The sequence below is a fragment of the Heptranchias perlo genome, chromosome 34 (assembly GCF_035084215.1).
Source record: "Heptranchias perlo isolate sHepPer1 chromosome 34, sHepPer1.hap1, whole genome shotgun sequence".
Taxonomy (NCBI): Eukaryota; Metazoa; Chordata; class Chondrichthyes; order Hexanchiformes; family Hexanchidae; genus Heptranchias; species Heptranchias perlo.
In genome coordinates, this window is record NC_090358.1 from 23,176,100 (window position 1) to 23,188,466 (window position 12,367).

The following is a 12,367-nucleotide window of genomic DNA, read 5'->3' on the forward strand; positions in this document are numbered from 1 at the left end:
GGGAGTCTAGGACTAGGGGACATAGCCTAAAAATTAGAGCCTGGACTTTCAGGAGTGAAGTTAGGAAACACTTCTACACACAAAGGGTGGCAGAAGTTTGGAACTCTCTTCCGCAAACGGCAGTTGATGCTGGCTCAATTGTTAATTTTTAAATCTGAGATTGATTGATTTTTGTTAACCAAAGGTATTAAGGGATATGGGGCTAAGGCGGGTATATGGAGTTAGGTCACAGATCAGCGATGATCTTGTTGAATGGTGGAACAGGCTCGAGGGGCTAAATGGCCTACTCCTGTTTCTATGTTCCAATGAGTGCATTAGGAACAGGGTGATGGGATATGAGTGAACTGGCAAGAGGGGGTGGTAGCTCATGGATATCCATTGTAGGATGGTGGGTACAGCAAGAGGTAAGATATGGGTGCTCAGAGCAAGAACATGGCAATGTGTCAGAGGATATGCTACAGTATGGTAGCACTGGGGTTGGGGTCCCAGATTATTATAGCATTGGGAGATTATCAGACTACATGCAATGTTTAAATTGCTTTTCGTGCATAAAAACTGGCTTCAGGCAGGAATCCAGGCTGATAACGCAGGATTGTGTGGGATGGAGATGTCTAATGCCATGGATCAGGCAAGAAATGGATCACGGAGTTCTGGGTTGGGGAGGGGAATGTGTGACAGACAGCTAAAGTGGGAGGAGTCCACTACACACATCTGCAACAGGCTGCAGGAAGATTGGCACAATCTGCCGAACGCCCTGGAGACAGTAACAGCCCAAGAAATTGCAGTGGCACCAAGATGTCAGGAAGAGCTTCCAAGGACATTGGTGGCCACCAGAGTGGCAGTAACCACTGCTTCTATAGATGGTTTCAGCAGGACAGTGATACAGGGCTTGTAAGAGCTCATTGAGACTATTCTGTCTGGTGACACTGACCAGCAGTGCCTCTGAGCCAGTGTACTGTAATTGTGGGTGGCAAAGAGTGGGCACAGGTGTCATCACTGTCCCTCCCAAGAGTGGCGTTGAGCCTGTTTACTTAAGGTCCCCTCCAAGGCCTTCACATGAGGGAGGTTCAGACTTGGGCCTAGCACTCCTTGCTGCTGCTAAAGAAAGGCTGCTTGAAGCAGGCCGCTCTGGGACAGGCCTGACACAAGAGCCATTTCAGTTTCTAAGGCTCCAGGGGAACCATCCCAGCCGCCCACCGCTCAACCTCATTTCACTCGGAGCATCTCGTAGGTGTAATAGATTAGGAACTAGAACAGGTAAGCTACCTGGCACAAAGGGGAGCTGACGGGGTTAAGCAGTTGTAGATAGGAGGAATTAAATATTGTATTACTTCCCGGTGAATGTTGTTGTTTAGGGATGGGCAATAAATGCCGTCCTTGCCAGCGGGCCCACATCCCGAGAATGAAAAAGCAAACACAGGCTCGATCAAAGAGTTTTGAGCTCATTTCTGTGAAAGCCTTCAACAATTTGGAGTTTCATGATGGCAGGGGAATTACAGACTTTTACCTTATGAAGAAATTTGGCAGGAGTCTCAGACAGTGACAGACTTTGTGAGGGTGTGAAAGCAGGTGTGAAGTGACTTTATTTTGGTGAGTCAACCTTTATTTTTTCAAAGCACTGAGCTATCATTCGTGCTCTCCTTGCTCAGGCAACTGCCTCTTCTGTTCCACTTGCTCTCCTTCCTAAACACTCTCCTCGTGCTTTGGGGCTGCAGGTGTTTCCTTCTCATCATCATCATCATCGCCTTCAGGTTCAGGAAGTACGCAACACGTAACAATGATCTTAGAGACTCTGGCTGGACTTTACTGCAATGCCCCCTCAGACTTATTCAGGCACCTCAAACAAAACTTCAGAATATTTCTAGTCTATTCCATATCACTTCTTGTGGGCTCCATTGTATCTGCTCTCCCTGTCTGTCTATGGAAACCTCACTGGAGTCATCAGCCAGGAGGGAAGGGGGATAGTTCTGGTCACTCATTAATCACCGCGATACATGACAATGAGCCATGTGGGCTGGAATGATAGATTGTCGCATGATGAAAAAGTCATAGCAACTCCCCAGGTATCTGGCATTGACATGTAATATCAGATCATTAGCGTTATCCCTTTCTGTTTATAAAGTCCCTAAGGAAAACCCTAATTTCTGAGTGACATGAGTTCCATGAATTATTCCCTACACCTTTGGGAAGCCAGCCAGCCTATAGAACTGCATAGCTCTCTCTCTTTTCTTCTCCCGTTCCATTGGGAAAGAAATGAATTGTGCAACCCTGCTGAAGGGACCATCATCGGTCTTCTTGCTGCAATGGTGAACTGCTGCCTGGTTAATGCGGCACGGGTCAGCTAATGTGTCCGGAAGATGCAGACAAGTTGAAGGAAATGTTGACTTAGACTGTTACAGATAACGCTGTTCTCCTAGTGGAAATCAGCTGCTGGCTGACATATTTCACCAGTAGCCTCTGTGGAGAAGCACAGCCACCTGAGGCCCAGATGTTTAGAGACATTCAAGACCTTGTTGGTCTGTAGACCCTGGTGACTGAGGATCTACATGTAGGGAAGAGGCATCTTCTATGATGCCTGACTGCAAAAACCTCTAATCTGGATCCTTACATGTCCTCATCCACCTCTTCATAATACAAAAATCATGACAGAAATAGCATGACAAAAAATGTCTATCGAAAGTAAATGTATAGAATTTGGGCACGTGGACAAGCGATGATCTAATGATAACTTGGTATTTCAAGGAACCTTCAAGTCTTTTCCCATGTTACTTCTCGCCAGCAGCACCAATATTAGCTTTAGCTGTACCTGAACTTTCTTCATTCTGGTTTTGCGTTCCTGGCTCTGTTTCCCAGAAGCCTTCTTCCTCTCCAACAGACTGTGCCTTGCCAACCTGCATTTAGCTTCATTCTTAGCACAATCCAAGGAATCGTAGACTATGCCAAATCCTGTTGATTTGCCACCACCAGATTGTGTCCAGAAATCAAAAACAAACACTATGTCTGGCATTGTTTTGTACATTTTTGCCAACTTTTCCCTAATTTCTGTTTTGGAGACCGTGGCTTTACCTGGGCAAAGAGCATCAACAGCCATTTGCATGTGTTGGAGCAAACAATTTGTCATGAACTTTCTCGTCCTGATGGTCACAGTGTTGTTCATCTTTACTGCTGCCTTGGACCTGGGTTTAAATTCTACACAAAACAGGACGTCTATTTATATTGCAAATAATGTTTCGGGTCTAACCCAATAAATTCCTGACACTATATCGATGGCAAAGCAAAGTCTCAATGGCAAGTTATTTCAAGAATGTAGTCATGTGCTTTAGGTCACTGTACCATCTAAACCTGCCGAGATAAACTGATGGTTTCCACTCCAGCTAAACTACATATTGCCAATGGATTCAGCCACATACATCAGTTGTTTGATTCCCTTTATGAATAAGTTTTAGTTTGTAAGAATGGCCTAAATCAAACTGTATCTGGAAAATATTAACATTCCTTTATTTCTCTCCCCCTCCTCCATTCCCTGATATTTTTGGGTAGTTTAATGTTATCGAGATGCCCCATTAACATTAGGTTGAAACATTAACCTATGACTTCAAAGTTAGTGAGGCAAACTGCTTACACTATATACAAAGGAGGTCAGGAGAGAGACAAGATAAAGAGCTGAGGGAAAGTTTCCTTACTTGAAACAGGACTAGAGGTCTTTAAAATTATGAAAGGGTTTGATAGGGTAGACGTCAAGATGTTTCCACTTGTGGTGGACTCCAAAACTAGGGGCCATAAATAATTCCGATAGGGAATTCAGGAGAAGCTTCTTTATCCAAAGAGTGGTTAGAATGTGGAACTCGCTACTACATGGAGTAGTTGAGGTGAATAGCATAGATTTATTTAAGGGGAAGCTAAATAAGCACATGAGGGAGAAAGGAATAGAAGGATATGCTGATAGGGTTAAAGAGGGGTGTGAGGAGGCTTGTGTGGAGCATAAACACAGGCACAGACTAGTTGGGCCAAATGGCCTGTTTCTGTGCTGTAGATTCTATGTAATCCTATGTAGATAAGGGTTGGCTTGTGGTACAAAGCTTTGGTATCTGGGGTGGATGATGCTGCTTTGATGATCACAACATTCCTATATTTTTATTTAATTATTTCGGAGGAGCACCAGTGATCTACAGTGATGGACAACCATCGCGAGGCTAGAATCGTGCAGTCTCTGTGACATAGGTGGGCATTAGTGCCAGATCAGGGAAAGATTCAGAAGGATGGCAAGGATAGCACAGAAGGGTAGCATCTAGGTTAGAAAAAAGCAAAGGTGTGTAGGAAATTAGATAGCAAGACATATGTGAAGTAGGTAGTAAAACAAACATAGCAAAAAAGAGGGAGAAACAGACTTAAAGGCAGAGAAAGTAAACAGGAAACAGCAAGAACGGGTAGAAATAAAAATCAATTGTTTATAGGTTTTTTATTGTATTTTCCTATTAATTAGGTGAAGTTAATTCTAGAATGATAAAATTTTAAGACCAAAAAGGCTATTTAACTCATTGTGCCCTGCCTACACTCTCAAAGAGCTATCTATTTGGTCCCTGTCCCCAGCCCTTTCCCCATATCTTCAATTCTTCTTTTTCACATATTTACGGACTTCCTTTTCAAAAAGCATTATGGATTCTGCTGCATCATTGTTTATGGTAGAGTATTCCATGCCCCAACATCCCTCTGCATGAAAAAAGAAACATTCTTCTCGCCTCTCTTGGCATATTTCAAGATTTTGGGGTGGATTTTAACTCGGAGCGGGTTTCCGGCGGGAATCTGCTCTGGTGAGTTAATTTCCTGCCTGCCAGAGGCAGCAGGAGGCCTTTGCCGATTTTAACCACCAGGCCTCGTTTAAATGCCATCGGTCCACTTCCCGGCACAGAGCGGCTGCCAAAGGTTGGGCGGCCCGTGGCTACCCATTGGCTTGCATGCAAGTGGTGGAGAAGGGATTTTGGGAGGGTTTTGCTGGGGTGGGGGGGGGGGGGGGGTGGGAGAACAGGAAAAGAGTTCGGAGCAGGGAGAACACGACTTTCTTTGTGAGGCCCCCTTCCCGGCCCCATGTAGAAAAGTTTCTGACTTAACTTTTCACCCTCTTCCATCATCTTCATCCTTCCCCGACAGCTGCCAATCTGCTTTCACCTGGCAGGAAAGCCGAAGCTCGCTGACAAAATGTTAATGTTAATGAGGCCCGAACCCGAAAGTGATTCAGACCCCCTGACTGCCACGTTGGGTGGGGGCCAGGAGGGTGGGGGGTGCATCACCAATATCATGCCTGTTCGGCATCCAAACCGGAAGTATCCTCCACTTTCCCTTTGTTCATCTGGTGATCATTTTATGCCCTCCACTTATCAACTCACCAATCAGTGGAAATACCTTTTTCCTGACTTACCTTACCAAAAAAAACCATCAAAATTTTGAACACCTCTGGTGGACCTCAGGTCTACGTTTGTTCCATTATAGCCTTTGGAACAATGCAGCCATTATATTTTTGGGTGTCCTTTACATTTTTTTCACTCTAGATATTTTTGATTTCCATCTTTCAGACTGCTCATTGGCGAGCCCCAGCTCTCTCCATCCTCCAGGCTGTTTTCACTTGCCCTGATATCCAGGTAAAATGTCAGAGGATGCCTGGGATAATGAACAGAAAGCCCCTTTTTTAAAAAAAAGGTTACTTCAGCTCCTGGTTCTATCTTATGCCTCCATGAGATTCTGGTCTTTGGAAAGTGGCAGAACAACTCTACATTACACCTGGTATTAGGCTGGAACTACCAAACAAACTTATTAAACGGTAGGAACATAGGAACAGGAGTAGGCCATTCAGCCCCTCGTGCCTGCTCCGCCATTTGATAAGATCATGGCTGATCTGTGATCTAACTCCATATCCCCGCCTTTGGCCCATATCCCTTAATACCTTTGATTGCCAAAAAGCTATCTATCTCACATTTAAATTTAGCAATTGAGCTAGTATCAATTGCCGTTTGCGGAAGAGTTCCAAACTTCTACCACCCTTTGTGTGTAGAAATGTTTTCTAATCTCGCTCCTGAAAAGTCTGGCTCTAATTTTTAGACTGTGCCCCCTACTCCTAAAATCCCCAACCAGCGGAAAAAGTTTCTCTCTATCCACCCTATCTGTTCCCCTTAATATCTTATAAACTTCGATCAGATCACCCCTTAACCTTCGAAACTCCAGAGAATACAACCCCAATTTGTGTAATCTCTCCTCGTAACTTAACCCTTGAAGTCTGGGTATCATTCTAGTTAACCTACGCTGCACTCCCTCCAAGGCCAATATGTCCTTCCGAAGGTGCGGTGCCCAGAACTGCTCACAGTACTCCAGGTGCGGTCTAACCAGGGTTTTGTAACACAACATAATTTTACAGCAGTTATTAAACTTTGTTAACTCCTCATATAGTAGAAAACAAATAGTTCACAACTCTTGTGCTAAACTATACTGCAATTGATTTTCAATGTAACTGTTCTATTTACCTTCTCACTATCTATGCAAGTTATCTGGGTTAATTATCTCTCTTCAGAGGTTCTGGACCGACACTCTTCAAAGACTCCAGATAGACTATCCGATTTGAAAGAAGGCAGGCTGCTTGGATCAGTTGCTGGGATTTAATGAGTTTAAATAACTGTCTGTTCAATTCAAAAAGAAGATGCCAATTAAACACACATCTGAACAAATCACACCACATGTTTGTAATTACATTGACTAGCTTGGCCCTCTCCCCAGGACAGAATAATCAGTGTAACAAAGTGTACTGTAACAGAGCAAATACCTAGCTAAATGTCAGACAAAACAGCTCAAGTTCTGTCACAGTCGCATGTGGGAACATAGGCGTCCTTGTGCTGCGTCTGTAGTACGAAAATAGTTCCCTTAAAATGGTACAAAATGGTTGAGTCGTTGTGCCGTACATCTCAAATAAAATAGCACCAGTAATAGTTAAATATTTCAGCAATATTGTAAAAGTGTACTGGACAGTTGTGGACTACAGAAAACTTCCCTATAATGTAGACTGTGTCCTAACAATTCATTTACCACACCAGAGCCATATTAATAACATTTTAAATTAACACCTATCAGTATAAATCAAACAACCATGGATTGCCAAGACTGGATATCACTATAGATTAGACAGATCCAACTAGATTAACTGAAAGATTACCAGTCCTTCTGGCTTGATCTTCCAGACAGTATTAGTTACTATACATATAACAAGCATTTTTTCTAAAAGAGACAGTTTGTAAAAAATGATCTAGAATTTACGCAGAAGGCAGTTCGAGTATCTGTTTCTGTACAATGTTCCTCTAACGATATTGTAGATTCCAACTTCACTGCAGCAAGATGTACCATACCACGCATTCCTTTTAGTGCACAAGGGCCATGCTCATTTGTTTCAACGGCAGTGTTTTGACAGATTTTGAAAATGACTAAATTTCCAATTTTCACATACTCAGTATTCTATTTGTGAAACTCACTTGTACAAGAGGGAAAGTAACGTACCTTTAAAAAAAAACCAGATGTGTGGCTTTTAAATGGCGTACACAGATTTTGTTAACTTGCAAATTGTACCCTAATTATACAAGGAATATCAACACCTATAACCTAAGTCCTTCACTCTAGTTCTTTCAGAATATATGTGGCGATCAGTTTTTACGATTGAAAAGACAATGTATTTATTTCCTCTGTGAGCTGACTCCGTGAGACAGTCCTGTGGTTAGACTTGTGTTACAAAGGTCAGACATGTATCCGAGTGGGAACATTGAAGGAAACCAGCAGAGTACTGAAGTCAGTGGATTCTTCTTGAGAATGACCGTCCAGTGAGGAAAACAAATTGCATCTGTTGCAATGCAGAACACTGCTCACACCAAAAATGAGACACATCATCATCATGGTCATGGCAGACTAGACTTATTTAGAAATAACACAAGAAAAATTGATGGACTCTATTGCACTTGCAAGCAGTGTCACATTTCACAGTAATTCAATAAAATCTCTGCTTGCACAGAGAAAATGCTGAGGCAGTTGTAATGTCCTGGCACTTCGAAGAGCTGCTTCCTTCAGCGCATTTCTAAATGTTACTTTAATTCTTAGCGTTTTAAAAAGGTCAGGAAGTTGATCGCTGTGATGTGCAATGACATGGCTGCAAGGATTTCGTATGTACAAAGGATTGCACTAGTTTTGACAACTTTAAAAATTGGCAGTGTATCTGCATTATGGTTCACAGCTGCATTCAAGATCGAAACATCTTACTTAATGTGGAGTGCCCAATTAGTAGGTGGCAAATAGAAGTTAATTATATGCAAAAAATATTTAAATGTGACCAAAATATTTCAATGAAACTGATAGGTATATTGAAAATACTTTAATATTTTACATGTACTTGGCATCTCCAACTAGCCCAAATATTACAACCAATCTTTTCAAGAAACTTTTAAAATAGTCAATACCCGTATGGATTTAGTAAGAGGAAAATGTTTAATTTTAATTTTAGATGTTGTCCAAATAATAAAAAAAAACACACAATGACTTGACATCTTCCCTGAAGAGCTGCTTTCTGGCACAGTACTTGTGTATTTCTGGAACTAATCCTCAAGCTAATGTCATGAATGATCACATCATTAGGCACTGAATAATAAGCTACAGATCTTGGGTATTTTGTGTATTAGCCACAGTTGCTATTTTGCCAGCACAAAATATGAAGTAATGATAAATCAAGAGTGCGACAGCTACCTTGTACAGGCTGGTACGGTGCTTGGAGCTGTCACGGACAACACCCACAGCTTCTGCCAGATGTCTTCCTTGAATCCCATGTTGTTAACTCTATGCTGCTCAATTTAAAAAAAATAGTAACAGAGGCATGATCACTTTTATGAAGCAAACTATGTGGCCAGCTAAAAGTACAAGCGGTGAGACTGTTTAGAAATGTAATATCCAGCACAGACTGTTACAATCTGTCTATAAAGTAAACTATTTTCTTTGGGTAGATCATACTTGATTCTTAAAGGGTGACCGAAATCCTAAGAATAAACCGTGCGTTTTAGTGCAAACTCCTGAGCCCCGATGGACTGCCCCTCACTTCATGTGTCGCATATTATATATTCTCAAAGAAATGGCATTCGGTTACAGTCTTGGCATAACACTTGAGTTTAAACAAAAACAGGTCAAAGTCAGAATGTGTCAGTGTTGTAGATAGGCTGGCTTTCTTCAAAGAATCAACAGTCCTTCAAAGAGATACTCTCATATGGCACTCAGTGCTCATCTTTAAGTGATCAAACCACCAAGACATACACAGACTCATTTGCTTTTATTCTTGAAGTCGTGGGGAGGGGGGGAGGGGGGGTGGAGTATATTGCATTTGGGAAGGAAAAAGGGACTAATCCAATCATGAATAACCTGTTTACCATAAATCTACATGCACTGAACATTGATCAGATTCTCAGTATCCGTGGCAACATTTCTTGTATATTCTGGGCTCTTTCAAAAAATTGGTCTCTTAACTAACAATGCAAAAAGTGATGGAAAGTTAACAACTAAGTTTACACTGAGCTTTGTAAACCTTCTGATACGCTCACTTTCAGACATAAGGCTTCGCAGCACGGAGAAAAATGATTTGTTTTTCAATTTCAGCTGGGTTAGGATTTCTGAATCATAATCAATATCAGAAACGAAATTTAGATAAACACAGAACCTTGGGGCTCTGCATCATCGCAGCTCCCCCATTCATCCACTGCTGCAGTGTTTAAACTGCAGTCTTTTCCCAGGTTGGTTACTTGAATGGCTCGACTGGATACCTGCAGCGTTATTAATTCATACGGATGGATAGGTTCACACTTACCTCCCCATCCATGTCATTACTTCCACCCTATCCTTAATCCTTCATAGTAAGCACCAGCCAATTATCATGTCATCCCTAACTTGTGGCATTCAGTATTGATTGTCTGAGATGAGTACACCAGACACCCAAACAGGCAAGCTAGGTGATGAGCGATGTTTAATTCTGGTTTCCCACATTATATGTGTTTACAATGGATTATTAAGTCAAACTTGTTTGATTATCTGTTTCCACCCTTGTTTGTTTTTGTTGTTTGTCTCATCTTTTCACTACCGTTCAGCTAAAAAAATTAAATAAAGCAAATTTTTTAAAAATGGATAAGGCTTAAGGCACGAGTCACTTTCTGATTTGACAGCAAATGTTAAGGGTAAATATTTAGAACATGATCCCTGGATCCTATAACAGGGATGCACTCGTTAACAATGAAAAACCCCAGGTGAAGGGTCAAGCTCGACAAGGCTGAAACGAGTGGGATAGAAGACAAGGTTAGTCAAAAATGGAGGTTAGGCAAAACCATGGACATGTTCTGAAAGCCTGCAGATTGTGGGAGGAAGGGAATATATTGCAGACGAAGAACATACAGCAGGATTGTAGCTTACAAGTAAGAGAAAATGAATGATGAGAGCATTAACCAGAGTGGCATTAGAATGATAAAGAAGAGCGGGAGCGGCGTTGGGGGGGGGGGGGGGGGGGGGAGAGAGGGAGCGGCGTTGGGGGGGGGGGGGGGGAAGAGAGGGAGCGGCGTTGGGGGGGGGGGGGGGGAAGAGAGGGAGCGGCGTTGGGAGGGGGGGAAGAGAGGGAGCGGCGTTGGGAGGGGGGGGGGGGGGGGGAGAGAGGGAGAGGTGTTGGGGGGGGCGAGAGAGGGAGCGGCGTTGGTGGGGGGGGGGGGGGGGAGAGGGAGCGGCGTTGGGGGGGGGGGAAGAGAGAGGGAGCGGCGTTGGGGGGGGGGGGGGGGAGAGGGAGCGGCGTTGGAGGTGGTGGGGGGGGGGGAGAGAGGGAGAGGTGTTGGGGGGGGCGGAAGAGAGGGAGCGGCGTTGGTGGGGGGGGGGGAGAGGGAGCGGCGTTGGGGGGGGGGGGAAGAGAGAGGGAGCGGCGTTGGGGGGGGGGGGGGGGAGAGGGAGCGGCGTTGGGGGGGGGGGGAAGAGAGAGGGAGCGGCGTTGGGGGGGGGGGGGGAGAAGAGAGAGGGAGCGGCGTTGGGGGGGGGGGGGGAGAAGAGAGAGGGAGCGGCGTTGGGGGGGGGGGGGAAGAGAGAGGGAGCGGCGTTGGAGGGGGGGGGGAAGAGAGGGAGCGGCGTTGGAGGTGGGGGGGGGGGGGGGAGAGGGAGCGGCGTGGGGGGGGGGGGGGAGAGGGAGCGGCGTGGGGGGGGGGGGGGAGAGGGAGCGGCGTGGGGGGGGGGGGGGGGGGGGGAGAGGGAGCGGCGTGGGGGGGGGGGGGGGGAGAGGGAGCGGCGTGGGGGGGGGGGGGGGAGAGGGAGCGGCGTGGGGGGGGGGGGGGGGAGAGGGAGCGGCGTGGGGGGGGGGGGGGGGGGGAGAGGGAGCGGCGTGGGGGGGGGGGGGGGGAGAGGGAGCGGCGTGGGGGGGGGGGGGGGGGGGGAGAGGGAGCGGCGTGGGGGGGGGGGGGGGAGAGGGAGCGGCGTGGGGGGGGGGGGGGGGGGGGAGAGGGAGCGGCGTGGGGGGGGGGGGGGGGAGAGGGAGCGGCGTGGGGGGGGGGGGGGAGAGGGAGCGGCGTGGGGGGGGGGGGGGGGGGAGAGGGAGCGGCGTGGGGGGGGGGGGGAGAGGGAGCGGCGTGGGGGGGGGGGGGGGGGGGAGAGGGAGCGGCGTGGGGGGGGGGGGGGGAGAGGGAGCGGTGTGGGGGGGGGGGGGAGAGGGAGCGGCGTGGGGGGGGGGGGGGGGGGAGAGGGAGCGGCATTGGGGGAGGGGGTGGAGAGGGAGCGGCATTGGGGGGGGGGGGGGGGGGGGAAGAGGGAGCGGCATTGGGGGGGGGGGAAGAGGGAGCGGCATTGGGGGGGGGGGGAAGAGGGAGCGGCATTGGGGGGGGGGGGGGGGGAGAGGGAGCGGCATTGGTGGGGGGGGGGGGGAGAGGGAGCGGCATTGGTGGGGGGGGGGGGGGGGGGGGGGGAGAGGGAGCGGCATTGGTGGGGGGGGGGGGAGGGAGCGGCATGGGGGGGGGGGGGAGGAGGGAGCGGCGTGGGGGGGGGGGGGGAGAGGGAGCGGCATGGGGGGGGGGGGGGGGGAGGAGAGGGACTGGCATCGGGGGGGGGGAGGAGAGGGACTGCATCGGGGGGGGGGGGGGGGGGGGGGGGGAGAGGGACGGCATTGGGGGGGGGGGGGGGGGGGAGAGAGGGAGCGGCATTGGTGGGGGGGCGGGTGGGGGGAGAGGGCGCGGCATTGGGGAGGGGGGGGAAGAGGGAGCGGCATTGGGGGTGGGGGGGAAAAGGGAGAGGGAGCCGCATTGTGGAGGGGGTGGGGGGGGGGGGGGGGGGGAGAGGGAGCGGCATTGGG

At 47.7% G+C, this 12,367-nt stretch overlaps 1 long non-coding RNA gene and 1 pseudogene across 1 annotated transcript in view; one reads left to right on the plus strand and one right to left on the minus strand.

Moving 5' to 3' along the window:
• Positions 1 to 1,407: 1,407 nt before the first annotated feature.
• The window catches only part of LOC137301892 (uncharacterized), a 98,525-nt gene continuing 87,565 nt past the window's right edge, over positions 1,408 to 12,367 (plus strand). Inside the window, exon 1 of the long non-coding RNA XR_010958387.1 lies at positions 1,408 to 1,590. This is a non-coding gene — a long non-coding RNA (uncharacterized lncRNA). The remainder of the gene's footprint in view (positions 1,591 to 12,367) is intronic.
• LOC137301636 (small ribosomal subunit protein eS24 pseudogene) lies at positions 2,766 to 3,157 on the minus strand (annotated as a pseudogene).